The sequence below is a fragment of the Polypterus senegalus genome, chromosome 6 (assembly GCF_016835505.1).
Source record: "Polypterus senegalus isolate Bchr_013 chromosome 6, ASM1683550v1, whole genome shotgun sequence".
In the NCBI taxonomy this organism is placed as follows: domain Eukaryota; kingdom Metazoa; phylum Chordata; class Cladistia; order Polypteriformes; family Polypteridae; genus Polypterus; species Polypterus senegalus.
Window position 1 is genome coordinate 72,469,744 of NC_053159.1, and position 27,310 is coordinate 72,497,053.

A 27,310-nucleotide genomic window follows, 5' to 3' on the forward strand; every position below is an offset into this window, starting at 1 on the left:
CCCAAAAGGATCATCCACCTGAAGGTTCTGGAAAGTTCATTGATCTGTCAGCTTGACTTGTAGCATACTGTTACAGTGACAGCAAATTCACAATCTTACCAATGCATCCCAATAAACCATAAATTAATAGATTTGATTTAGGTCCACCAAAAAAAAAAAAACAGACTTGCTTAACATAAAACAAACTGATGCCATGAAAATATGAAAATCATATTTAAACATTGACCGTGATTCCTGCTCACCCTGTCTATGCCAGTGCTTGTGGAGAGTGCAGTATCTTCATCCACTCAATGCATGATGCCCAAGTGTTATTCAAACAATAACCCAACTAAGAAGAACTTCTTAGCAAGCCAGGAATGAACATGAAAAGTGTAATCAATGAAGCCATAGATTACAGTGAACAACAGAGGATGATATTTGCCATGTTTTGACAGAAGCTTTAATGTAAACCCATTAGATAGATATGCTTATTGCCACATATGTGCACACGGGAGACAGTTTATGGGCTCAAAAGTGTTTTTCAGCCAAGCCAGGTGTTGGTGCTGTCTAGTAATACTTTCTCCTTTTCTCCCTCTGCAGACCCTCATCAGAATCCGCCTCTTAAAGACGCCACTTCTGCCTCCCAAGATCCCACCTGTTGATTACATTACTTCTGGTTCCCTCAAGATCTCACCTCTTCCTTTCCCCATTATATAAGTCCACTATCATCGTGGTATGTATTAGTAACAGTTTGAACTTGTGTCTGTAAAGACGTTTCTTTATTTTCTGCCTATTATCAAGTATACGGGGTGGCAATTCCTAACCCTTTATGCGTGTGATACATTATATTAGGGCATTGAAATAAATCAGGCTTGAGCAATGATGTCAAAGACTAGTGTCGCAGTCATGTTGTCATGTAGATTGTTTAGCTTTATTCTGCCTTGTTTGTGTCTCTAATCCTACTTCAATTGGAGGATTATTATTATCATTTTGGTTGTTGTTATTTTTATAAAAAATGAAGACCTATAAATACAAATTTGAAGCAAAGGATTGAACAAAAGATCAACTGGAACTACCCTAAGGTGGTTTCATCCTACCTTGTGTCCTAACATGGAGAAATGTCAAGGATGTACCAGGCACACACTGTGGTGCCCCAAGGACTAGTGCTGCGCCCTTTCCTCTTTTCTCTATAAACCTCCTCTCTAGACCCTATCATCAAGTCTCATGTTTTCTCTTATTAGTCCTTTGCTGATGATATACAGTTGCACCATTTGTGACCACACAGCTAGGATTTCAGCAAGTCTCAGTGATATTGTAACCTGTGTGGCGAGTGGCTGGGGGTGCTACTCAGCTGAGACGCCCAGGAGGACAGGAGGAGGGCTTGCACCTCCTCCAGACCACGAGGGGGTGACCACCCTGGTGGCTTTGGGGACCACGGGAACGGAGCTTGGAAGCTCAACCCTATAGGGGCCCATGGTCACCGCCAGGGGGCACCCCAATGCCTGAAGAGCCCTGGCCCTCAGCACTTCTGCCACACCCGGAAGTGCTGTGGGGAAGAAGACCAGGGACACCCGAAGTGCTTCTGGGTGCGCAGCCGGTACTTCCGCCACACTGGGGAGTGCCGGCAGAAGATTATCAGGAAGCCCCTGGAGCTCGTCCGGGTAGGGTAAAAGGGGCCAACTCAATCCATTCATTGGCTGGAGTTGGGAGTGCAGAGGACAAAGTCATACTGAAGAGGAGTGGAGGTGGCCTGAAGAAGGAAGAGGCATTTGGTAGAGGCCTGGACTTTGGGAGAGTTTTGGGTTGTGTGCACCTGTGTAAATTTTAGAATAATGTATAATAAACGTGTGTGGGTTGAACCATCGCTGTCCTCCTGTCTGTGTCCAGGCCATCTTCCACACCTGGATGAAGAAACATCATCTCTAGCTCAGCCTGCCAAAGACAGATTTTCTTATTATCCTTGCTTGTCTATCTATTCATCTCTGTTTAAACTGGCCTATAATCGCTAACACCCACCAAATCAGTACACGACCTTGAGGTAGTGATCGCTGACCAGCTGTCCTTCATTGACCATGCTGTTATGGTCTCTCAGTCTTGTAGATTTACTCTATACAATGAGGTGTCCATATCTGATCCTGGGGGGCTAAAGTAGCTGCAAGTTTTCATTCTAACCCTTTCGTTAATTAGTGACCAATTTTTGCTGCTAATTAAGTTCTTTTGAATTTGTTTTAATTAACTTGCTTTTTAAGTCTCAGACCCCATTATTGTTTCTTTTTTCCTTAATTAGCAGCCAAACAATAAGACACAAAGTGAGCCAACACATGAGCAGCAACCTATATCCATCATGTAATATTGGAAAATAAAGAAAGATGAAGGTCTCCATAATGTTGATCTCCTCATGTCCACAAATCATTTTGATGGTGTTCTTAGAAAAAAAAATATCAGTTTTGAAATGATTGCTGTGGCAGAATGAGAGCAGCAAAAAGCCATGGAGGTAAGTAACAGGTTAAATTAAATCAAGAATAGTTTCTATTTCAGAAACTGGATGGAGTAAAACTGGTTAGCGTTTGAGGCCCCAGATTAACTGGTCATCTGTTGGCTGACTTCACATCTCATTTTTGTTTCTCTGCCCTTACAGGATAAAAGAAGCAATTCAGCAAACTGAGTCCTAAGAAACATGACAACTAAAATAAAGGAAAAAGAAGTTAAATTAACAGCATACACTGGTCACTGATTAGGAAAGTGCCAGGATTGAAGTTGGCCCCTGCTATACAATATTCCCAAGATTAGACCATATCTGACAGACTATGCAACACAATGCCTTTCCCCAGTTTTGGTCTTGTCATATCAGGACTACTGCAGCCAGTAGGAGCTGCACCATGTGTCACCAAGCTGCCACAAGTGATTAAAAATAGTGTTCCAATAGCCAAGTGGAGCACATGTCACTCCTCTCTTCAGATCACTCTATTTACTTCCTGTGGCAGCACATATTAAGTTCAAATCCTTGATGCTTGCCTGCACAGTTGTCAATAGGCCAGGACCTACATATATGGAGACATTAAGGTCCTTTGCTTCTTCTCAACCACTCAATTCTGCTATTAAACGGTGCCTAGTGATCCCACCTCTGTGTAGTAGCAAATCTTAGTCCAGATTCTTTTCATGTGTAGCTAGAGGCTAGCCAAATGAACTGCCTACCTTCATTCAAAATTCGGAGTCCCTCAATTTGTTTAAGAGGAGTTTGAAGACCCTCTTGTTTAGTGAAGTTCTATCTAACTTAGCTTTTAGGTTTTGTAATCTAGGAATCATAACCAGCTTGTATTTTGTTCTGAGCTCTTCGCTTGTCTTGCGACAATTGGCCCCAAACAGTCCCTCTGAGTGATGTTTATCAATTATGTTAACCTCTTTCTAAGTTGCTTTGGATAAAAGCATCTGCTAAGCAAATACGTTTTAAAAATCTTATTTTTCCAAAGAGGTGTAATATTTTCTATAAATCAAACACTGAAAAACTTTAATGTAGCTTACGATGTCTTTCAACGATTATTCAAAACCTCTGCTCCATTGTGTGTCAAACGCCAGGCTCCTGATATGAATTTTCAATGCTTCGTTTAAATAAAAGCATTACTGTAGTCCTCTGTTTCTATATCTTTTGATATCAATGATGCACCTCTAAGCTCAGGCACTGAATGTTATCAATGGAGCCAAATTGAATTACTGGGTCATTATTATTGATGGTGTAGCCTGTAATTTTTCGTACTCCTATCTTTCGAACAAGTCGTCTCCTATGCTCCTAGGTACCTTGTTTCATGTATTGTCACGAGTGTGACCACTGCACACCAGTTAGAAGAGATATGATTTTAAGGGTGGTATCTCAAAATAGAAGCTTGCTTTTTCCTTCTGTTCTCTCTTCATGGGAACATATAACTTAAGAGACCAAACTCCTCCCTGGTTTCATCCATGGACCTATCAAGAAAACATTTGAATGTGACCATCAGTAGGCTTTGCACCCGATGAGCCAATTTACCAAAACTATTCTATAACATCCATCCATCCGAATCTGAACACAGAGTCACTGGGGTCTGCTGGAGCCAATCCCAGGACACAAGGCAGGAACCAATCCCAGGCAGGGTGCCAACCCACCACAGGACACACACAAACACACCACACAAGCCCAATTTAGAATCGCCAATTCATCTAACCTGCATGTCTTTGGACTGTGGGAGGAAACCCACACAGACATGGGAAGAACATGCAAACTCCACGCAGGGAGGACCCGGGAAGCAAACCCAGGCCCCCTAGCTGCAAGGCAGCAGCGCCACCACTGCGCCACCACACCTCCCCTACTCTATAACATTTCAGTAATTATTTACCGCTCTGATACTGATTATTCTGATCATAAAATAGGTCATTACGATAGCAATTGACGAGAATTCATAATTAATTGCAGAATTATGCTATTTGAAGGATCCTCTAGACTACTTCTTTATCTTGAGCACAGAATGCCTATCTGATGAACTGAAAGGACAAAGGAAGTGAGACAGAAAACCTGAAAATGCACAACTACTGAAACTCTTTATTACATTTTGTGATGTCAATTCACTACCACAGACAACTTGCATCATAATGAAGAGCTAAATAGATCCTGAGCATTTTTTCTGTGTTTGTTTCCCTATTTGTTGAAAGTATCTTGATTTGTTAGGATAATAAACTTAATATGATGGAGTCCATGTGTGTATATTCATATGGTCAGTGATTGACTTATTTCTAGTCTATGGCTGGTTCATACGTTGTATCAAGTACTGCTGGGATAAGCAGCACTGAGATGAGTACATAGGTTAAGAAAACTTATAACTAGATGAATATGTCTGCTGTCATGGTGGAGAAGACCTTGCTGAAGATCAAGGTTGGACAGCACCTTTGAGTCATAGAAACTGATGGTGTGTACTCATCATACAGGGAGATTAGTTGTTGTTTAACGGTATGTAGATTAACACAGAGTTGATGCCCTGTTGTTTCTTATTAGATAAACAGGGACATGCAACAATGGCTTTCGCAGTGCAGCTGGTCACAAGAGGGTATAGTTGAACTAAGGGGCAGGGAGATCCAGGACGTTGGTTGATTTGAATTATGGGGATTAGAAATGGCTTGTGTAATGGCTGTGAGGCACCTAGTCTACTGAACAAGTATGGCCTCTAACAGCTCCATGGAGAGAAGATATAATGGATTGTTCATCTGCTATCCAAGAGTGACAAACAAAGTAGTTCAATTATGTTGGCCCAAAGCAAGTAATCTGAAAAGGGAAAGAACAGTCTGCTAACAAGAGCTTCACTCAGATAATTAGAGTGTCTCTTTTTTGGAGTGGAGATATTCAAGAGGGTCACTTGCGTACCACAGGAACATAATGAATGCAGAACTCATATAGTTATGTATATGGAAAGAGTACATTGATCACAGTTCTCTTGTGTGATTTACTACTGTTGTAGTTTGTCCCCATTGCTTTACTGCAATGGCGGCATCTGTTCTTGATGGCCTGGCAAGGAGTCTCACAACACAAAATGATTTTCTTGTTTATTTTGGATGCTCTTGACCTGATCCCTTTAATGCTTCCAGTGATGTTACTGTATTGCTGTGATACCAGGAAGTAAAAGGATCCAGTCTAGTGGGCATGACGTGAAAGTTTTTGAGGACACATTCAATTAATTTTCAGAAAGTCATTGTCATAAAGTGATATTCAAAGTTGAAGAATTCATTGGAAAATGTGGCCAGTGTTCTCAACGTCTGCATATTTTACTTTCATTCACTTCATCAGCCTCCTTTAACCTTACACATTCCACAATTTCATATATTTAGGAGCCATTTATCACCTGAAAGTACCTTATAATACCATTGTTAAAGAGTTCCCAACTTCTTTATTAAGATCTAACATGACATCAAAGTCAAGAATTCTTGCCTTGTGTCTGATGTTGGGATAGACTCTCCGACTATGACTCTAAAATGAAATAAATGTTTTTATAATGAGTGGGTAGATGGACAGATAATCAATTAAGTCTTTATGATGAAAGTCTTTCTACATTTCTTAATCCCACTCACTAAATGTCCTACCTTTTAAAACTGATTAAATGAATGAAGCCTTAACAATTCAACAAACTATGTTATTTCTTTTAGTATGTTGTGACACTATTCATTTGCACAGAAATGTCATAGCTAATAGTGCTATTTTAAAATGAGTATTGGCATAACAGTCAAAGATAGGCCATAATTACACTTGGGCTGGAGATGACTCATTTACAAAGATTAAAAATTAAGTTACTATTGTGTAAATCTGCTAGTCATTGTGTATCAAGGCTTGGATAATGAAATTGATATGAAGAGGAAATCAAAATGCTTTTAATAATGAAAAGGGAGTCTTTTTCTTATTTGTACCGTCTGTATTTTTGCAAAGGCTTTACTAATTTGGACTATTTTGCTTATTTACTCTTGTTATCCTTTCTGCTGTGAATGGGTAATCACTGGCTTCTATTCTTATCTTCTTCAACTCCATTTTCTCCTGAACATTGACTGGAGCTTTCATAAAGCCCATGTATAAAATACAAATAATGAGTATCCAATGAAGCATTAGCAAACTAGGCAAAAATGTAAAAAAAACAGTCCTTTATAAAAGAACACGTCAAAACTGCCAAGACTTCCTCAACATAAAACTCTCACAATCATGTAGCTCAAGCTCATCACTGACACATCTGACAGTATAAAAGTTTTGAGAAAAGTGAGCATTTTTAAATTATCAGAGTTCACAACACTGAGGGTCTCTCATGGATGCCTCAACACCACCTTCCTTGCTAAGAAGGCTGAGAAAGACCATCATTCACTACTACAAATTCTCAGTGGACAGTGCATGGCATGGTAACTGCTCTGTGGCAGACTGTAAGGCCATACAGCGGGTGGTTTTCGAAGGTCACTTTATTACCAGGATGACTCTGTCATTGAGTTTAAATATCACATTATAATAATCAAATTTAATCAAACATACAATCAGCACAAGGTTTTAGCAAATTAAGATATGTTAAATCATAAACATTTAACATGCCATCTCTACCCAGTCTATCTGACAAATGAGTGAATATTCCCAAAATAAGCTTAGGGTGGGACAATCCTAAAACATATGACCTAGCCAGGCAGGTGTATGATGACATTTGCTGTGTGCAATGTACAGTTTTAAGCTGAAATACCCCATGCTGAGGGTGTATGTTGTAAATTCTTCAATTTCATTAATTGTCTGGAGTACTTCATATCGTTGTCTTAAGCCAAAGTCACATTGTGTAACTTCTAGTCATAGGGTAATTCAGACTTGGAGTTGGTGATTTGGTTGTGGGACCATGTCAGTTAACGTGACTGAAAATTGCTGGGTATGTCAAATTTAGCAACTGAACAATTACTTCCCCAACCCACAGTCATGCTTGCCCCTTTTTCCGACAGCCAATAGGAAATGAACAGGCAGGAGACAGGGTTGCCACACTACACATGTTTATTTACAACTAGCAGAATACCCGCGCTTCGCAGAGGAGAAGTAGTGTGTTAAAGAAGTTATGAAAAAGAAAAGGAAAAATTTTTAAAATAACTTAACATGATTGTTAATGTAATTGTTTTGTCATTGATATGAGTGTTGTTCTCATATCTATATATATATATATATATATATATATATATATATATATATATATATATATAAAACTATCTATCTATATCTATATATATATATATATACATATATAGCAAAATACCTGCGCTTGGCAGCAGAGAAGTAAAAGAAAAGGAAACATTTTAATAATAACGTAAAATGATTGACAATGTAATTGTTTTGTCATTGTCATGAGTGTTGCTGGCATATATATATATATATATATATATATATATATATATATATATATATATTCATACATGTGTACATATATACACAAACACACATATACTATGGGGTGCCAAACAGGCAAATACATTGATTTTATGAATATATAAAGTCGGCGTCAGTATATATAAAGTCAAAACTTGAATATATAAAGTCATTCCCGAATATATAAAGTCAAAACTTGAATGTATAAAGTCAGCGTCGGAATTTATAAAGTCATTCCTGATTATATAAAGTCAACATCGGAGTATATAAACTCACTCCAGAATATATAAAGTGAAAGTCAAAATCTATTGATTGAAACGACTCTGAACTGAACTAAGGTAACAAAAATCTATTCAGAAAAATAAATTAAAAAAACACTGTTGGGTTAATGTTTTGAAAATGATGCATGTGCCCTGCCCAGGATTGGTTCCTGCCTTGCGCCCAGTGTTGGCTGGGGTTGGCTCCAGCAGACCCCCGTGACCCTGTGGTCAGATTCAACGGGTTGGAAAATGTATGGATATTCCAGCGCTGACTTTGTATACTTAAGTTTTGACATTACAGTGGTGTGAAAAACTATTTGCCCCCTTCCTGATTTCTTATTCTTTTGCATGTTGGTCACACAAAATGTTTCTGATCATCAAACACATTTAACCATTAGTCAAATATAACACAAGTAAACACAAAATGCAGTTTTTAAATGATGGTTTTATTATTTAGGAGAAAAAATCCAAACCTACATGGCCCTATGTGAAAAGTAATTGCCCCTTGTTAAAAAATAACCTAACTGTGGTGTATCACACCTGAGTTCAATTTCCGTAGCCACCCCCAGGCCTGATTACTGGCACACCTGTTTCAATCAAGAAATCACTTAAATAGGAGCTGCCTGACACAGAGAAGTAGACCAAATGCACCTCAAAAGCTAGACATCATGTCAAGAGCCAAAGAAATTCAGGAACAAATGAGAACAGAAGTAATTGAGATCTATCAGTCTGGTAAAGGTTATAAAGCCATTTCTAAAACTTTGGGACTCCAGCGAACCACAGTGAGAGCCATTATCCACAAATGGCAAAAACAGTGGTGAACCTTCCCAGGAGTGGCCGGCCGACCAAAATTACCCCAAGAGTGCAGAGACGACTCATCCGGGAGGTCACAAAGACCCCAGGACAACGTCTAAAGAACTGCAGGCCTCACTTGCCTCAATTAAGGTCAGTGTTCACGACTCCACCATAAGAAAGAGACTGGGCAAAAACGGCCTGCATGGCAGATTTCCAAGATGCAAACCACTGTTAAGCAAAAAGAACATTAGGGCTTGTCTCAATTTTGCTAAGAAACATCTCAATGATTGCCAAGACTTTTGGGAAAATACCTTGTGGACTGATGAGACAAAAGTTGAACTTTTGGAAGGCAAATGTCCGTTACATCTGGCGTAAAAGGAACACAGCATTTCAGAAAAAGAACATCATACCAACAGTAAAATATGGTGGTGGTAGTGTGATGGTCTGGGATTGTTTTGCTGCTTCAGGACCTGGAAGGCTTGCTGTGATAGATGGAACCATGAATTCTACTGTCTACCAAAAATCCTGAAGGAGAATGTCCGGCCATCTGTTCGTCAACTCAAGCTGAAGCGATCTTGGGTGCTGCAACAGGACAATGACCCGAAACACACCAGCAAATCCACCTCTGAATGGCTGAAGAAAAACAAAATGAAGACTTTGGAGTGGCCTAGTCAAAGTCCTGACCTGAATCCAATTGAGATGCTATGGCATGACCTTAAAAAGGCGGTTCATGCTAGAAAACCCTCAAATAAAGCTGAATTACAACAATTCTGCAAAGATGAGTGGGCCAAAATTCCTCCAGAGCGCTGTAAAAGACTCATTGCAAGTTATCGCAAACGCTTGATTGTAGTTATTGCTGCTAAGGGTGGCCCAACTAGTTATTAGGTTCAGGGGGCAATTACTTTTTCACACAGGGCCATGTAGGTTTGGATTTTTTTTTCTCCCTAAATAATAAAAACCATGATTTAAAAACTGCATTTTGTGTTTACTTGTGTTATATTTGACTAATGGTTAAATGTGTTTGATGATCAGAAACATTTTGTGTGACAAACATGCAAAAGAATAAGAAATCAGGAAGGGGGCAAATAGTTTTTCACACCACTGTATATGTTAAAAAAGTAGTGTGTTGCAGCAAATTTATAGTTGACTCATTGCCAACCAAAATGTGCAAGCGTATATTCAATATAGAGGCCTTTAAAGGTATGGATTTCAGACAATTTCCATGACTTAACCACTTTGCAAGTTAATGAAGCCTGATACATATGAATGTCATGCACTGGAGCAGCAAGGAATAGCATCCCTGCCATAAAGTATTTCTAACATTTTTTCTATATTTCAAGTGAGTGATGGACAACTGGATTGTTAATAAATTGATGATTGATGACAGTCATTGATGACGAGCAGAGAGCAGTTTTAACGCAAAATCTTTCTCATGTCTAAGGAAGCAGGTGATGTTCTGTTACTTTCTGATTCCTCTTAAACTCAAAGTATGAATATTCATAACCTAGTAGTAAAACTGTAAGTTAGCTAATGCCACATCATCCTATTCTCATACAAGACATTTATGACAAGCCATTCCCAGAAAAGGCATTTTCTACTCTTTCAGGCCCCATATTCCAGCAACACAATTTCTGTTATCCCTTTCATCCAGAAAGTGATATTGTAGTATTTGATTCCATAGCCGCAGACTTGCAAACATTTTTGTACTGGGAACAATTAAACTTTTAACTCCCATGTTTGACCACAAACAACACTCCATTTTGGTGACCATTCATACCTCAACTACTTTCATTATCTGGTTACTTTTTCTGCCTAATGTATGTTTTATGTTTTTCACAAAACATCCAAACCAGCTTGACCCTGTTCAGTGTCTATCCTGGCAATGTGTGCTGAACCAATCCTGGAAGAAGCGCCAATACATGACAGGGTCTACTTGCCTACACCCACAGTCACACATGGCCAGCTTGGAACTGTGGATGCATATTTATAGAGCCATGGCACTGAATTCATACCCAGGATGCTGGTGCAATGAGGTAGCAGCACTAACACTAGTCAATTCTTGAATGTTTACTGTATATCTAATACTTATTAATTTATTTTAATTAGACGCTTTTGCATATTTAATCACATTTGTTGTTTATTGCCACTAGTCTGTAATTTGTGTCTGCTGTATAATTATGCTTCTGCATCAGCCAGATAAGCAACAAATACTTTTCATTTTGATGTACTGTAATGTATAATGACAATAAATTTACATGAAATTAATTGAATTATCTCTTCAATGCCAGTCACTCTCTACCTAACAAAACTTTTTTAGGAAAGCATAGGACCCCTATTCTCTGGGTTGGCATTAACAGCAAAGCTCTATAAGTCTATGAAATAGACTTCAGCATCCTCCACAATGAAAATAAAGTCAGGTCTTCTTTTTCACAAGTTTGTTCATAAAGGGTGTATGCCACTTCAAGTGAAAATGAGATGTAATTCTGCTCAGAACACACACAGGAATTCAGAAAAAAATTGGATCTATGAGAAATCTAACTGAGGCCGGTGGGAATAGTTTTAACCTACTTTTCATAGGTTTCAGATTTGATTTTATGTATGAGCCAGAATAAGTAATTTCTTGAAGTAGAGAAGAACAATGGGTATGTACTGCTTATATCCTGTATAGGCATATTATTTAAGAAGTCATTAGAATAATTACAGAGAAGTACGAGCCTAATCTTCCCACCTTTAGCATAAGACAAGAGTCAACCCTGGATGGACCACAAACACTCAATTCACTTATTTTATTATTTTTTTCTTTAATGTACATTTTTATTTTAATTTGTGGCTGAGTTACAAAATAAATTTAGTCAAAAAGACCAAAACCCATATCGTCACTGACTCCTCAGATTCATCCTTCTTCTCTTCTTTCTTCTCCTCTTTTTCAGCTGGGGCAGCAATAGCAGCGCTGGCAGCAAGGGCACCACCTCCAGCACCAACAGTGCAGTTCAAGCTAGGGATATCAACATTAGCCAAGGCCTCAGCAAAGAGACTGGGCCAGAATGGCTCAACGGTGACACCATCAGTGACAGTGACTTCATTGTCATGAAGGATGAGAGCAGAGTAAATACAAGTAAGTTCAGACGTAGATGCCATTATTCAAGGTGTTCGTCAAGGTTCGATTGGCAGATACCTAAAATATAACAGTGCTAGTCGCCAGATTCAAAGGCCTTAGTTTCAGACGAAGGACCCAGTACACTTAACACTTCCATCTTTCAGATTTAGGGCAAAACTAGAGAAGTATGAGAGAATAATATAGTTATCTAAGGTTAACATAGTTATTGCATATCAAGTGTTTTGGTATGCTGTCCTTATTAAAATATAGCATTTGTCTAGGAAGTAGCATGTAGGGGTTGAGTAAGCCATGGAGTATGAGCAACAAGGTGATAGAATGTTCTAGAAGATGAAGATTAAGAAGAGGTAAGTGTAAGACTTAATAGTTGTCATGTACACAGTTTCCATAAAAGAGCTGAACTCAAGAGCTTATTATTTAAGTGTATAAAAGGTGTCTAAGCTAATGAACAAAGCAGAGTAAATGTCAGATGGGGCGTGACGCTCTGATATGTAAATCCAGTTGTTTATAAATATGGGACTGTAACTTTGTTCTGTGACCATTCCATGACAGCTCTGCTTGGGGTACCACCCCTTGGCAGTTTGCTATAATGGGGTGCTCTCTCTTCATGAAGAGAAATTAAAAGTGCAACAAACAAGCTTCCTCCTGCCTGGTTTCTGTCTCAAAGAGGTCCTTAGTTGAGGACAAAATTTCGTTCTTTAATATGTTTCTAATTTATTTCTTCCACAGTAGCCAGAGGGACACCCAGTCAAACACAGAGAGAACATAAGACGTTCCACACAGACAGTTGCTAGAAATGGGATAAGGCTGTCATTAGACAGGCTGTGTCCAAAAATACTAAATGCCAAGTGCCAACAAAAAAATAACTGGCTATATTTGGGAATAAGCTGTACATAAGAAATCAGAGTTGGCTTCAAACCAAACCAAAGTGCAATGGGATCAAATAAATAAAATAGCCAGGTGGGAAATGGGAGGTCATTGTGCCAGAGCTATATTGCTCAATAACAAAACGTGACACTCATAAATATCACAGAAAATGTATGAGATCTCTAGTTTTTTGTGTCTTCTCCCCTTCATAATTTATTTTTTCTTTCACATGCAAGATCAGCCCCTTGTTCCGGGTTTAAAGCATTTTCACATATCAGAAGGCTAAATATCAAAGTTACACCAAATTCAAAGACTACAAGTTTGATCTCAAGTTCTGAACTACACCATCAATGTGTAAATGAGGAACATATTTAAGTAACGCAGAGCCCACTTTCTGATTACATATCCCTGGACTAAGGTTTGTTCTAAATAAAGAATATTTATATATTCCAATCCCTCCTTCTCACCAAGTTCCCTGCACATTGTTTTTTATTATCACTTTCCTCATATTATTTAACTAATTTAAATTCCAATCTAAATTAGTATTTTAATTAAGCAGTAAAGCTAGACTCTGATGGGACAGACCCCTGTTCCACTACCCTGACCTGCATTAAGCAAGCTCAAAAATGGACTGATGGATGAATGAAGGTGTAGAATCCTCACCTCTCCTTCATTATATGCATGCCACTATCTCTTTGTTTACCGAATTTTACTTGGATTTTAGTGATCAACAAACCAGCTAATTTAAATTGATTTAAACTAAGAGAGAGGAGTTGGGAGCATGCGGTGATTACAGTGCATTGCTGCATGGCAAACCACATGGATTGGGACCCGACACCTCAGCACCACACTAGACTAGAACAGTGTGAGTTTTTTTTTTTTTACAATGGCTGGAGGGCCAATCCTGTCTCCCCCATATACCCCCACAAGTTTTCCCTGTGAGTTGGAAGACCTGCTTGCCAGGCTGGATGCTGGTTAACATCATACCCAGGACAGAGCAACTGCAGGTTAAGGGCCTTGCTCAAGGGCCCAATGGAGCCCTTCTGGCATTTATGGCATTCGAACCAGCACCTTTCTGATTGCCAACAGAGATCCTTAGCCTTAGAGCCACCACTCCACTTGATATAAGCTAAACTAATTTGAATTTTAAAATATGTATTTGTTCTTGTGTGATGTTAATATCTGTCAAAGCAGTTAAGTTACTTGAAGAACAAAGATAGTGTGTGTATATACATATATATATTTATATATACTGCTCAAAAGAATTAAAGGAACACTTTTTAATCAGAGTATAGCATAAAGTCAATGAAACTTATGGGATATTAAACTGGTCAGTTAAGTAGCAGAGGGGGTTGTTAATCAGTTTCAGCTGCTGTGGTGTTAATGAAATTAACAACAGATGCACTAGAGGGGCAACAATGAGATGACCCCCAAAATAGGAATGGTTTAACAGGTGGAGGCCACTGACATTTTTCCCTCCTCATCTTTTCTGACTGTTTCTTCACTAGTTTTGCATTTGGCTACAGTCAGTGTCACTACTGGTAACATGAGGCGATACCTGGACCCTACAGAGGTTGCACAGGTAGTCCAACTTCTCCAGGATGGTACATCAATACGTGTCATTGCCAGAAGGTTTGTTGTGTCTCCCTGCACAGTCTCAAGGGCATGGAGGAGATTCTAGGAGACAAACAGTTACTCTAGGAGAGCTGGAGAGGGCCATAGAAGGCCCATAACCCATCAGCAGGACCAGTATCTGCTCCTTTGGGCAAGGAGAAACAGGATGAGCACTGCCAGAGCCCTACAAAATGACCTCCAGCAGGCCACTGGTGTGAATGTCTCTGACCAAACAACCAGAAAGACTTCATGAGGGTGACCCAAGGGCCCCATGTCCTCTAATGGGCCCTGAGCTCACTGCCCAGCAGCATGCAGCTTGATTGGCATTTGCCATAGAATACCAGAATTGGCAGATGCACCACTGGTGCCCTGTGCTTTTTACAGATGAGAGCAGGTTCACCCTGAGCACGTGACAGGTCTGGAGAAGCCATGGAGAACATTATGCTGCCTGTAACATCATTCAGCATGAGCAGTTTGGTGGTGGGTTAATGATTGTCTGGGGAGGCATATCCATGGAGGATCACACAGACCGCTACAGGCTTGACAAAGGCACCTTGGCTGCCCTTAGGTATCAGGATGAAATCCTTGGACCCATTGTCAGACCCTATGCTGGTACAGTGGCTCCTGGTGCACGACAATTCCTGGCCTCATGTGGTGAGAGTATGCAGGCAGTTCCTGGAGGATGAAGGAATTGATACCATTGACTGGCCACCACACTTTCCTGACCTAAATCCAATAGAACACCTCTGGGATATTATGTTTTGGTCCATCCAATGCCACCAGGTTGCACCTCAGACTGTCCAGGAGCTCAGTGATGCCCTGGTCCAGATCTGGGAGGAGATCCCCACAACACCATCTGTCATCTCATTAGAAGCATGCACCGATGTTGTCAGGCATGTATACAAGAACACAGGGGCCATACAAAGTGCTGCGTACAATTTTGAGTTGCTGCAATTAAATTTTGGCAAAATGGACTAGCCTGCCACATAATTTTTTCACTCTGATTTTTGGGGCGTCTTTGAATTCAGGGCTCTGTAGGTTGATCATTTTCATTTCCATCAAACGATGCGGCATCCTTTCATTCCGAACACATTACCCAGTCTATATCAGTATAGATATCCAGGAGGATTTCTTTTTCCCATTGAGATCTGATGTGTTTTCAAAGTGTTCCTTTAATTTTTTGAGCAGTGTTTATATATATATATATATATATATATATATATATATATATATATATATATATATATATATATATATATATATATATATATATATATATATGAAGTTCCTTGCAAAATGATTTATATTCTCTAAAGCCAAGTTGAGAATTTGTTTTGACAGTGACAATGTCAAATTTATAAGTCTGTTAAATCTATATTGAAACATTCCATTTTTAAAAATAAATCTGGAAAATGTCATTTTTAAAAGAAAATGGCGGTTTGTGCTAATGTTTTGATGAAACCTATATCCATTATAAGCATATCTTTTCACACTTTATAAATCTGCATAAGCAATGAATAAATAAAAAGTAAAATAAAATAACATCAAATAAATTAATATAAATATAATAATAATAAGATTAAGTTGGATATACTTAAAAACACAAGATAATCAAAAAGCAAAAGCCGAGCAATGAGCACAAGCAAGACCAACCATACACAAGAAAGAAAGTCATAGAGAAAGCATTAAGCAGTTCTGCACTAACATTTGAAAAAAGCCATTTTTTGCTGTGTTTCTTAACAGTACATACACAACAGTACATAATTACTCATATCTGGCAAATTAAGTAATTTTCAGCATATCAAAAAAGGTATGCATATTTAGTATATTAAAAAAACAGTGAAGAGTGATATTAGAGTATTGATGCATGATGAGTGACAAGTGATGAATGACTAGCTAAAAATGACAAACGAAACAAGACATAGAATAATTCCTATGCTTGATGGGGGGAGAAACAAAAAATTACAGTGTCCTAAAATGGACACTGCAAGTATATAGTGTGTGCAGCATTTTATAAGATATCATTTATGATAAAAAATCAGTGTCAATTGTATGCATTTCAGTATACAGTGTACATGTTCCTCTCTACAGAGTATACATTTTGGTATAAACAATTAAACATTAATTACTACTTATATATAGAGTATACTGCGGTGGGCTGGCACCCAACCCGGGGTTTGTTTCCTGCCTTGTGCCCTGTGTTGGCTGGGATTGGCTCCAGCAGACCCCCCGTCACCCTGTAGTTTGGATATAGCGGGCTGTATAATGGATGGATGGATACAGAGTATGTATTTTGGTACAGAGTATATAAAATTAAACATTAATCAAATCCTAAACCGTGTCTTATACCTTAATTACCAAAAAATAAACAAATAACTCAATTTAAAAAAAAAAAAAAGGATCCAGCTAACCCAAACAGTAAAACCTTACACTGTCACATAGGATGTCTTGGCTGAAAGGATTTGTACTAAAGCAGCTTGTATTGAAAGGGAAATGGCATTTTCCACATTCTGACATGAAAGAATACATTTTAACAAGCTGGTCCCTAGGATTTTCCCTGCTTTACTAAAACATGACTTGAGCACAACTCTCGACTGATGACCTTTCTATATTTACATGTGGTCTTTATTACATTTTGAGATGAAATTCTCTTGCTGTTTACTTTTCTCAAAATAACCTTTGTGAGGGATAAACAGGCGTCCCAGCTGTTGTGGACCCCACTCCCTTACCAGGCCAGGAGGCCTTGATAATGGAAGGACAGTATCTCCTTTCTGTGCCAGGACCCGGACGTGGAAGGAAGATACAACTACGGCTACACCGGGACTTATCTACTAGCAACCACTGAGCAACACCTGAGATGGACTTGGGGACCATGAAGGACAGCACAGTGGGCAATTGCCTGCTATGGACAGAGAGTAGCCCTGTACACTAGGTGGCAGCATCCCGTCTAACAAACCCCATTATAGGCTCCTGCAGGGCGGCATGTTAGATCTGGTCCTATGAGTCTGCCTTGTCAGGTTCTGTGGGACCTGTTAGATAGTGATGTTACAAGGACCACTGTAGACCTACTTGAGCTGGGAATGCTTCTTGGAGGCAATTGATTAAGAACCTGAAGTACGCTCATGTCCAGAGGGAAGGCAGCTGGACAATACTCCCCTGAGATAAGTGGAGGAACATGGAAGAAGGAAACAGTGCGCAAATGGTATTATTGAGCTGTACTGTGTTGCATGAGAGCTTCTACAACATTAAAGGAAGGAAACTTGTAAATTGTACACATTATTGTAAATAAAAATGCTTGATTTGAACCTGTGACTCTGTGTTTATAGTTGTGTCTGGGGTTTGGTGTTCTGGTATTCCCCCTAGTAGCCACACCTTGCATAGTGAATCTCATCTATTAGTCCCAGTTTTAGAACACTGCATATACCTTATGCTAAATTTATAACATCTGATTTCTTAGGAGGTTTACATTTTTTTCTATTAAAGACAGATGTCTTTAACCAGCCTTGCGCTCAGTAAAGTATAATACTAAAGACATAAACCTGAACTTGTCTGAATACTGAGGAACAATTTGTAGGCCTTCCTTTTATATCTGTCAGTCTACAATGTAATTAGCAACGAACAGTCATCTTTAATACATGAAGAGCCAATTGTGATTATGTCGCCAACAATCTTCATTTAAAATTGTTGTTTATAGGCTAAATAAAGGCATCACTAGATAAAAGAAATCCTCATGTACTGACTTATTTTTGATAAGTAATGAGATGCAACTTATAATATACTAGCAAAATACCCGCGCTTCGCAGCGGAGAAGTAGTGTGTTCAAGAAGTAATGAAAGAGAAAAGGAAACATTTTGAAAATAACGTAACATGATTGTCAATGTAATTGTTTTGTCACTGTTATGAGTGTTGCTGTGATATATTATACATATATGTATATATACATACATATATATATATATACACATACATACATATATATACATACATACACACACACACACATATATATATACATATACATACAGTACATACTGTATCTACATATATACACACATACATATCTACATATATATCTACATATATACACACATACATATACACACACATATAGCAGCTGTTGCTGGTGGTGCCAGAATCCATCGAGGAAGAAAAATGAAAAACATTCCTAAATAATTAAATGGGCTGGCTATTTCGTATCAGTGCAATACGCTGCTTGTTAAAACGGATGACTTCCGCTCTTACGTGCACTTAGTGCTGTGTGGGTATTATGAACTATCGTATCTGTTCAAGATCTATTTAAATTTTAAATATAAGTCATTTTTATTTAGTTGACAGAAATATGTTTGGTAGGAATGTAAGTTAAATTTAGTCATCATTGCATAAATTTTTCTTCACCATAGAAATTTAAAGACTAAATTCAACTTACATTACTACCAAAGATATTTCTGTCGACTAAATAGAACATACTTATATTCAAACAGAACTTGAAAAGATATATTTTTTCGAATCTGATCGCACATTTTAGATCGACTTGACGCACACTACATCGAGCCTGCGAGCTACTGAGCTGTCGCCTGCCTGCCTCGGTAAGTGACCCTCGCTTCGCTCTTACTTTTTTATCTTTTATTTAATCATGGCTAGTCGCGAAAAAATTTGAAAATGAAAGGAGGATTACACTGAGTATGGCTTTACCAAAACAATTATTGATGGCGAATAAAGTATCCATTATTCATAAAGCTTCAATTGGTGATCTGTTTTTCTGCGTTAACCTCATATTTTGTCATACTTCTTCTCAAACCAAGGGGGTGCGAGGGTAAAATGAATCGGGAAGCGCTGATATATATATATTGAATATACTGAAAATAGTTTTACTGTTAAATAATTCAAACAGTACACAGCACGTGTTTCGCCCTAATTCTGAGCTCATTAGACATACACACTCACTGCCTCCCCTCTCGGGAATCGAACCTCGGACATCAGCACAACCTCTCGTGTTGCGCCACGGCGAGTAGTTCGTTTATTTGACAGTATGTAGATCGGGATATATATATATATATATATATATATATATAGTGACAGTTTAGGGTTTCTTCGCACCCTTGTACCCTCAGACCACACGTCAGACACCAGATAAAAAGTCCAATTATTATTTATTATAATAATAATGTGCACAAAGCACGCTCCTCTACACAATTCTCAATAAACAATACAATAATTCAATAACCAATCCTCCACTCCCAGACGCTTAGCCACCCTGCCTCCCAACTCAGCTCGCCGTCTGGGAGCTCCCACAGTCCTTTTATATTCCCTGACCCGGAAGTGTTCCCTATCCTCAGTCCATGTGATTCTCAATCACTTCCGGGTCAGGTAAAAGTTCTTTTCTTCAACCCGGAAGTCCGTCGCTCTTCCTATGACGAACTTCCGGGTCATAGGGCACGAAGAAGTCCTCGGTCCTCCCTGCAGCTCCCTCTTGTGGCCCCCATGGCATCCAGCAGGGCTGTGCATAAAAACCACATTGTCCATGATGCCCTGCTGGTCTTCTGGGGACCTCCATGCTGCAAGGAGGGCTCCACCTGGCGGCTTGGGGGTATTGGCCGGAATAAACGGCCGGCCATCCTCCACAATATATATATATGATAACTCCTGTAGCCACAATAAATGCCTTTGTTGAATAGAACAAGTTCCTTTCTACTGCAGCCACAGCCACGACACACAAAAAAAACATCAATAATAACTCATAAACGTGCAATATTATTTAGGAAAATCGCAACATTTTACTCACCAAAAATTCAGATTATTTGTAAACAAAATTCATCCTCCTCTCTTTCCTCAAAAACAGTTCAATTACTCTGTTGTACGGATTATCCATGCGCTTCAGTTCCATCAAAATGTCCCTTTCTATCGCCATCGAGGCTAATGCTGAAAGGGGAACCCGCCCTATGGTATTTCTGGCATAAGTTTGATTTCGCTTTAGGGCTGAAAATGTCCGCTCAACAGAAGCAGTGTACACAGGAATGCTCACCGCCAAATATATCAATGTAAACAGCTGCCCCATGCTCTCATTCAGATTTTTCTGATGAAGGAAGTCAAGGAGATCAGTGGGAGATTCTCCTGCAAAATCATCCATGGCATACATTACAGTCAGTTCTGTTTTTAGCCGAGACAGATCAAAAAGTGCTCCATGGCTCTTGTGTTAAAGTGGAGAAGGCTGCATGCGTGAAATTTTTCTTGTATTCCCGAAACTTCTGGGGCTCGAGGAGCGTGACAAACATCAGTTTTTCATGGTCTTGAAATCTGGTCTGTGTCTGGCAAATAATATTGTCCAGAGTCCTGCCATGGAGTTGGCCGTAGTGCACGCGACGATCTTTCGCTCGGAACGTTTGCGGTGCGTTCAATGGCCTCGTATAGTTCTTCATATCAGCTTCTATCCAATCAACGGGTCTGAAAACAGTGACGTTGCCGTACGCCCGCTAGAGGGCCCTTCTGACACCAACTCAAAATCTGATTGGTTGAAGCAACAGGTTAATCGACATTTATTCTGTGTTAGAGAGCCTCCAAAACAGATTGTGAAAGCCCCTCTGCCTGGCAACAAATGATGGCTGAAATGTGATTGGTTAAATGCTTTAATATGAAACTCCGCCTCCCACAGCTATCGAGCTGCAGTCTATTACAGTATATGGACAAAAATACGTTCCAGTTATGGCCATTACGCGTAGAATTTTGAAATGAAACCTGCCCAACTTTTGAAAGTAAGCTTTAAGGAATGAGCCTGCCAAATTTCAGCCTTCTACCTACACGGGAAGTTGGAGAATTAGTGATGAGTGAGTGAATAAGTCAGTCAGTGAGTTAGTCAGTCAGTGAGGGCTTTGCCTTTTATTAGTATAGATATGAATATTGAAATATATATATATTGAAAGAAGAAATAAAAAAAGAAACATAAATGCATATGCTGTTCATCTTCTTGACTCGTATCTTGCTCACTGAGAGTGAAAAAGCTTCTGGGACTTAATCAGCCCTTCCCAACTACAATGAATGTTGGGAAACTCAGCTATGATCATTTACAGTAAATCATGAAATGTGGCAGTTACTCAGGATTTCTTTAATTTTTTGACAGTAGCAGAAGGATAATGTCACCCATTCCTGTTGTAGTACTTTTAATTATGGTAAAGTGCTTCACCATCATCTCATGAAAAGCAGCTAATGCCAGCCACAAATGTGGCCATACTTTAATACATAACAAGTAGCAAACAAAAAGAAAAAGGAAACCTATTTAAGGTGATAGATAGATAGATAGATAGATAGATAGATAGATAGATAGATAGATAGATAGATAGATAGATAGATAGATAGATAGATAGATAGATAGATAGATAGATAGATAGATAGATAGATAGAGTGATTATTAGCACCCAAATTGTACCGTCTTAAATGGTATACTAGATGGGAGGCCAGATAGATCCTGTCCTGGCAGGATGATATCTTTACTTTATTTGAAAAAACAAATCCTGAACTGACTACATCCCTATGAAAAATAACCTGGCCAACATGACATTAAAAAACATAATGTATGCAATTGCGCAACCTTGGAACGAACAGTGTCACACAAAGAGAAATCTGAAATTGTGCCAGTGATAATGTCAATGCTAAAAGCCATCGAGGTGGTTTCCTACAGAGTTCATGGGAACTGGAGTTTTTGTACTCAGCCCCATTTGGTTCCATGGGTGCCACCAGTGGGTGTTCTGGGGAATAACGAGCCATTATTTGTTGGGCTCCAGCTCAACCCAGAAGTTGAGTTCAACCCCGGACCACAATTATGGGACATCGGAATAATCCCGGGTTTCATACAGTATAAAAGGAGCTGCTTACCACTGCATAAGGAACCAGAGTCGGAAAGAAGGAGAACAATGCTTGTGTGGAGTAGTGGAGGCAGACAGAGTGATAGAGAGGGAGAAAAAAATGAGACAAAGAGTTGCAGAGTACCGTATTGCTGTGTACTGGGTCACTATGCTATGTACTTGGGTTGTTGGTGGTAAACTCTCATTGGAGTTTCTCGCAATAAAAAGCTCTTTGTACTATTATACTTGTGTCTAAGTCTTTGTGGCAGGTGTTTCGTGAGAGCCCCCTGATGGCCACAATAGATAGATGGATAGACAGATAGTGTGCTGTCGGAAGAGGATCCAAGAACATCTTGAGCACTTCCAGGTGCACTATAAAAGAGGCCGCCTCACTCCTTTAGAGGAGCCAGATTCAGGAGATGGTGGGCAAAGCTTGCTGGGAGAGAAGTGATGGTGGCAGAGAAAAGAGAGCAAGAAAGAAAGAAAAGGGTTTGAGCAGTATTGTAGGACTGTGTTGTACTTGTAGGAAACTGGGAAGACATTTCCTCAAAGGGAAAAGAAATAAAAGAGTGTGTTGGTTTTGTGTCACTATGCCTGTCTGTGTCCGGGTTTGGGGAGCTGTACAGCCCCATTATTCCACAATAGATAGATAGATAGATTATACTTTACTAGCCAACCCGCGGCGTAGCATACGCCGCATATAATTATTTATTGATGAATGAACACTTCCTGAAAGACACAGTTGTCCAAATGGGGAGGGTTTGAGGATACAACTGTCAGTGAATGAAAAGATGGAGAGAACAACATACAGTGCTTCTTGAGAGCACAAGTTGTTTTGAAGCATTGCTGGCAGTGTTCACATTGCATCATTCGTTCAGTGCAGTGTGTTTTTAAATGTGCGGTGAGATATCTCTGCAGTCGGAAGGTTTTTGAACAAATGGTGCATTGAAAGTCCTGTGTGGAATGTGTTTTTTCAGTGGAGTGTGTGTTTAAATGTGCTTTGAGATATTTCTTTTGCGTGAAGGTTTTTGAGCAAAGACAAAATGTGCAACTGAAGGTGTGAGTAGAATGAGTTTGTATGTGCTTCTTCAGAGCGCGAGTTGTTTTGAGGCACTGATGGCAATGTTCACATTGAAGCGTAACCCATGACTCAGTAGGAGCGTTAGAGTTGGCGGCCGTGGCTCTGTTGAGCATATCCTATGGTCTTAGAGTTGGTGGGCGGGGCTCTGTGAGTTGTCGGGCGTGGCTCTCTTTCTTCCTTGCGCTCACTATCTTGCATGCCCTTAGTAAATTAGATAGATAGATAGATAGATAGATAGATAGATAGATAGATAGATAGATAGATAGATAGATAGATAGATATTTTATTAATCCCAAGGGGAAATTCACATAATCCAGCAGCAGTATACTGATACAAAGAAACAATATTCAATTAAGTAGTAATAAAAATGAAAAAAATTTAAATAAAATTAATGTTAGCATTTACTTCCCCAGGTGGAATTGAAGAGTCGCATAGTGTGGGGGAGGAACGATCTCCTCAGTCTGTCAGTGGAGCAGGACAGTGACAAAAGTCTGTCACTGAAATTATATATATAGATTGTCCCGAGGGGAAATTAAAAGCTCCCAAAAAATGAAAATATAAATAAAGGTCAAGTACATATGCCAAAAGAAATTTTTATAAAGTAGTAAACTCTGAGCCATGTGTGTCATTCTTATTTCATACTAAGCCCTGTAATGCCCAGGTACACGTGAGTTTGTATGGTGTGTATCTTCTTGAAACCTGTGTGACATTTGGGACCTACTTAAAGAAACATTCTAGCTTTGTTCACAGCTCCAATTCTACTTGTGAAAACACATTTTTAATAACCTGCCAAGTTTTTATTGCATTTAAATATTACATTGCCTGATGGTCTGTTTTTCAGCCTATTTTTTCATTGATTGGTAGTGATTTATTGATTGATTTCATATGAACGCAGCTTCAGCAGACTCTCAAGTGATTAGTTGTGCTGCATATAATGTTAAGATGACATATGACAGGATAGCATTTATTCATGCATTCATCCATCTTGTGCTCATTGAGCTGTCAGAATCCAATATTTGTGCTAGGCAAAAATGAAGCCTACCAGGCAGCATTAGCCTTAAAGGAGGAACAAGTCTATGGAGGGTGCACTTACTGACACTCACACTAGGACCAACATTGAGTATCTTAATGTGGGGGAAAAAAAAGAATTCTCAGAGAAAGGCCCACATAGACAGAGGGAGAACATGCAAATTCATACAAACAGAGACCAGGCCTGAACTCAAACCAGAATTATGAGGAATCTGCACTAACCACATCCATATTTCACTGCCACAGGGCAACAATCAACTTAGAAAGAATAATATGCTAATTAGAATAATCTGAGTTCAACATTTATTCACAAGATCATTAGACATTTTGTAGACCAAACACTTAATCAAATTACAAACCTGTGTTCTGTTGCTTGAGGCTAAATCCTGCCAATAAACCGTAATCTTTCTGATTAGAGCTGATTTGCTTGATTATGTACCTGCCGCTTATTCAAAGTACCGATAACTTACAATTGTACCAATCTATATGTAATTAATTTTCAACATATCCTCTTTAACAATACAATAACATTTCTACTCCTGGCAGATACATTATATTTCAAAGGTTCTGAAATGGTACATGCAAAGCAGCTCAGCAGTTTTTCTATTTTGGTACTCATGTTATGACATTCCAAAAATGTCCACTAGAGGGAAATTTACCATTAAACCCCTGCTAGATATAAGGGTAGATACAGGATCTTTATAAAAAAAAGATTTCTTTTTTCAAAATGCTCTGTAACAAAAGTAAGCTCTATTGAGCACAAGAGGCAAAAGGCGTTCCTTGTAAAAGTCCCAATTAAGTAATCCAATGTCCAAAAACAGAGCAGGTGGTCAAAATTCTAAAAAATACAATAAGAACAGCAAAAGACACAAGAACTCACCAACTAAAGAGTACATTCACAACCCACAAGGTACTGTGGGATACCCTCCACCTTTATAGGGCAGTACCTTTTGGTGATAGGCAGGTGGCCCCGCCTCTTGAGGAACCACCCACAGAACACATAGAATGTAACACAGGTATACATACTGTACATACATAGACAGCAAAGAATAAGGCATATAATAAGCAGAAATATTAACACAAGCCAAAGAATTAAAAGTGAACAAAGGTGACACAATAAAGGCAATTGAATCCCAGACAGTTATGTCTGAAGACATTACAATTCAATGACTAATTTTTCAACAGAGAAATTTGATCCCATAGATTGAAGTATTTCACTTTAGATATGATTGTGCTTGTGGCATTTTCAAGCCTGTACTCAAACTATTTTGTTTTGCTTTTATGCATATACATCTTTCTGGTCTGTCTGCCTGTCTGTCTATCAGGCAACTTATTTCTTGCCACAACCTGATTCTGAACAGCTTAACATGCTTAACAATATGGGCACCTGAAACTAATATAAATATGTCAACATTCATTAAATAAAACTAAATAAACTCAGAATTCATCACAAAATCTACACATTCAGTGTGTTTACATGCACACACATAATCGGTTTAAGGTAGATAATTCAGTTAAGGTAGAAACCTTGTTTTCTAATAATCCACATTTACATCCACAAGTAATCTTCTGGAGTTTTCCTTAAGAAAAATGCTCTGTTGTCATTAAACTACATAAAAAAAAGTTAAATGTCATCATGAGCCACTGGGAATTCGAAAATATACACGATGCACCTGTGATATTTTTCTTGTTTTTTTATAAATATATTTAGTCAAATTTATGCTTTATACTAGACATTAAGCCCGTTACAATAACGGGCACCAGAACAGTAGTGCATAAACATTAGTAGGAACAGTCTATATTAAATGGCAAGGGACCTTGTATGTGGCTGTAATATGCGTCACTGTATTGTGTGCCTTTAATTTTCTCTCTCAGTAATACTGGTTTGTATTTCCGTAAAACTCCTATAATTTTGTCTGACAGTAATAGAGTGGAACCTCGGTTCACAACCATAATTTGTTCCAAAACTCTGGTTGTAACCCGATTTGGTCGTGAACCGAAGTAATTTCCCCCATAGGATTGTATGTAAATACAATTAATCTGTTCCAGACCGTATGAACTGTATGTAAATATATATTTTTTTAAGTTTTTAAGCACAAATATAGTTAATTATACCATTGAATGCACAGTGTAATAGTAAGCTAAATGTAAAAACATTGAATAACACTAAGAAAACCTTGAATAACAGAGAAAACTAACACTGCAAGAGTTCGTGCTATAGCCTTACGACCCACTCGCTAAAAACACTTTTTTTAATGAGTTTTAAGCACAAGGAAAAAAATGAACATTTGAAAAATCCGGAATTTAATAAACAACCAAGAAAAGTAACATTGGAACAATGCACGCGCGCCAGTGTGTGTGTGTCTCTCTCTCGCGGGCCTGCGTGTGTGTGTGTCTGTCTCTCGCGTGTGTGTGTCTCTCTTAAGCGTTCGCCTCTGTGTCTGTGTGTTTGTCTCTCTCGGCTGTGTGTGTGTGTCTGTGTGTGTGTCTCTCTCTCTCGCATGCCTGTGTGTGTGTGTGTGCGTGTGTGTCTCTCTCGCGCCTGTGTGTGTGTGTCTGCCTCGCGCGTGTCTGTGTGTGTGTGTCTGTCTGCCTCGTGTGCGCCTGCGTGTGTGTGTCTCACGCATGCCTGTGTGTGTGTCTGTCTCGCGCGCACCTTTGTGTGTATGTCTGTCTCGTACGTGCCTGTGTGTGTGTGTCTGTCTCGTGTGCGCCTGTGTGTGTGTCTGTCTCTCTTGCGCACGCACCTGTGTGTGTCTCTCTCTCTGCACACACAGGGAATGCACAGGAAGAGACTGAACACGTGTGGCCCAGCGCATGCACACTTCACCAGAAGACACACACACGGAC

General features: G+C 39.1%; 1 protein-coding gene and 1 pseudogene across 1 annotated transcript in view; both read right to left on the reverse strand.

Moving 5' to 3' along the window:
* The window catches only part of LOC120531168 (E3 ubiquitin-protein ligase MARCHF4-like), a 239,051-nt gene that overhangs the window by 177,480 nt on the left and 34,261 nt on the right, over window positions 1-27,310 (reverse strand). The gene's annotated exons all lie outside the window — the stretch shown is intronic.
* LOC120531169 lies at window positions 11,768-12,082 on the reverse strand (annotated as a pseudogene).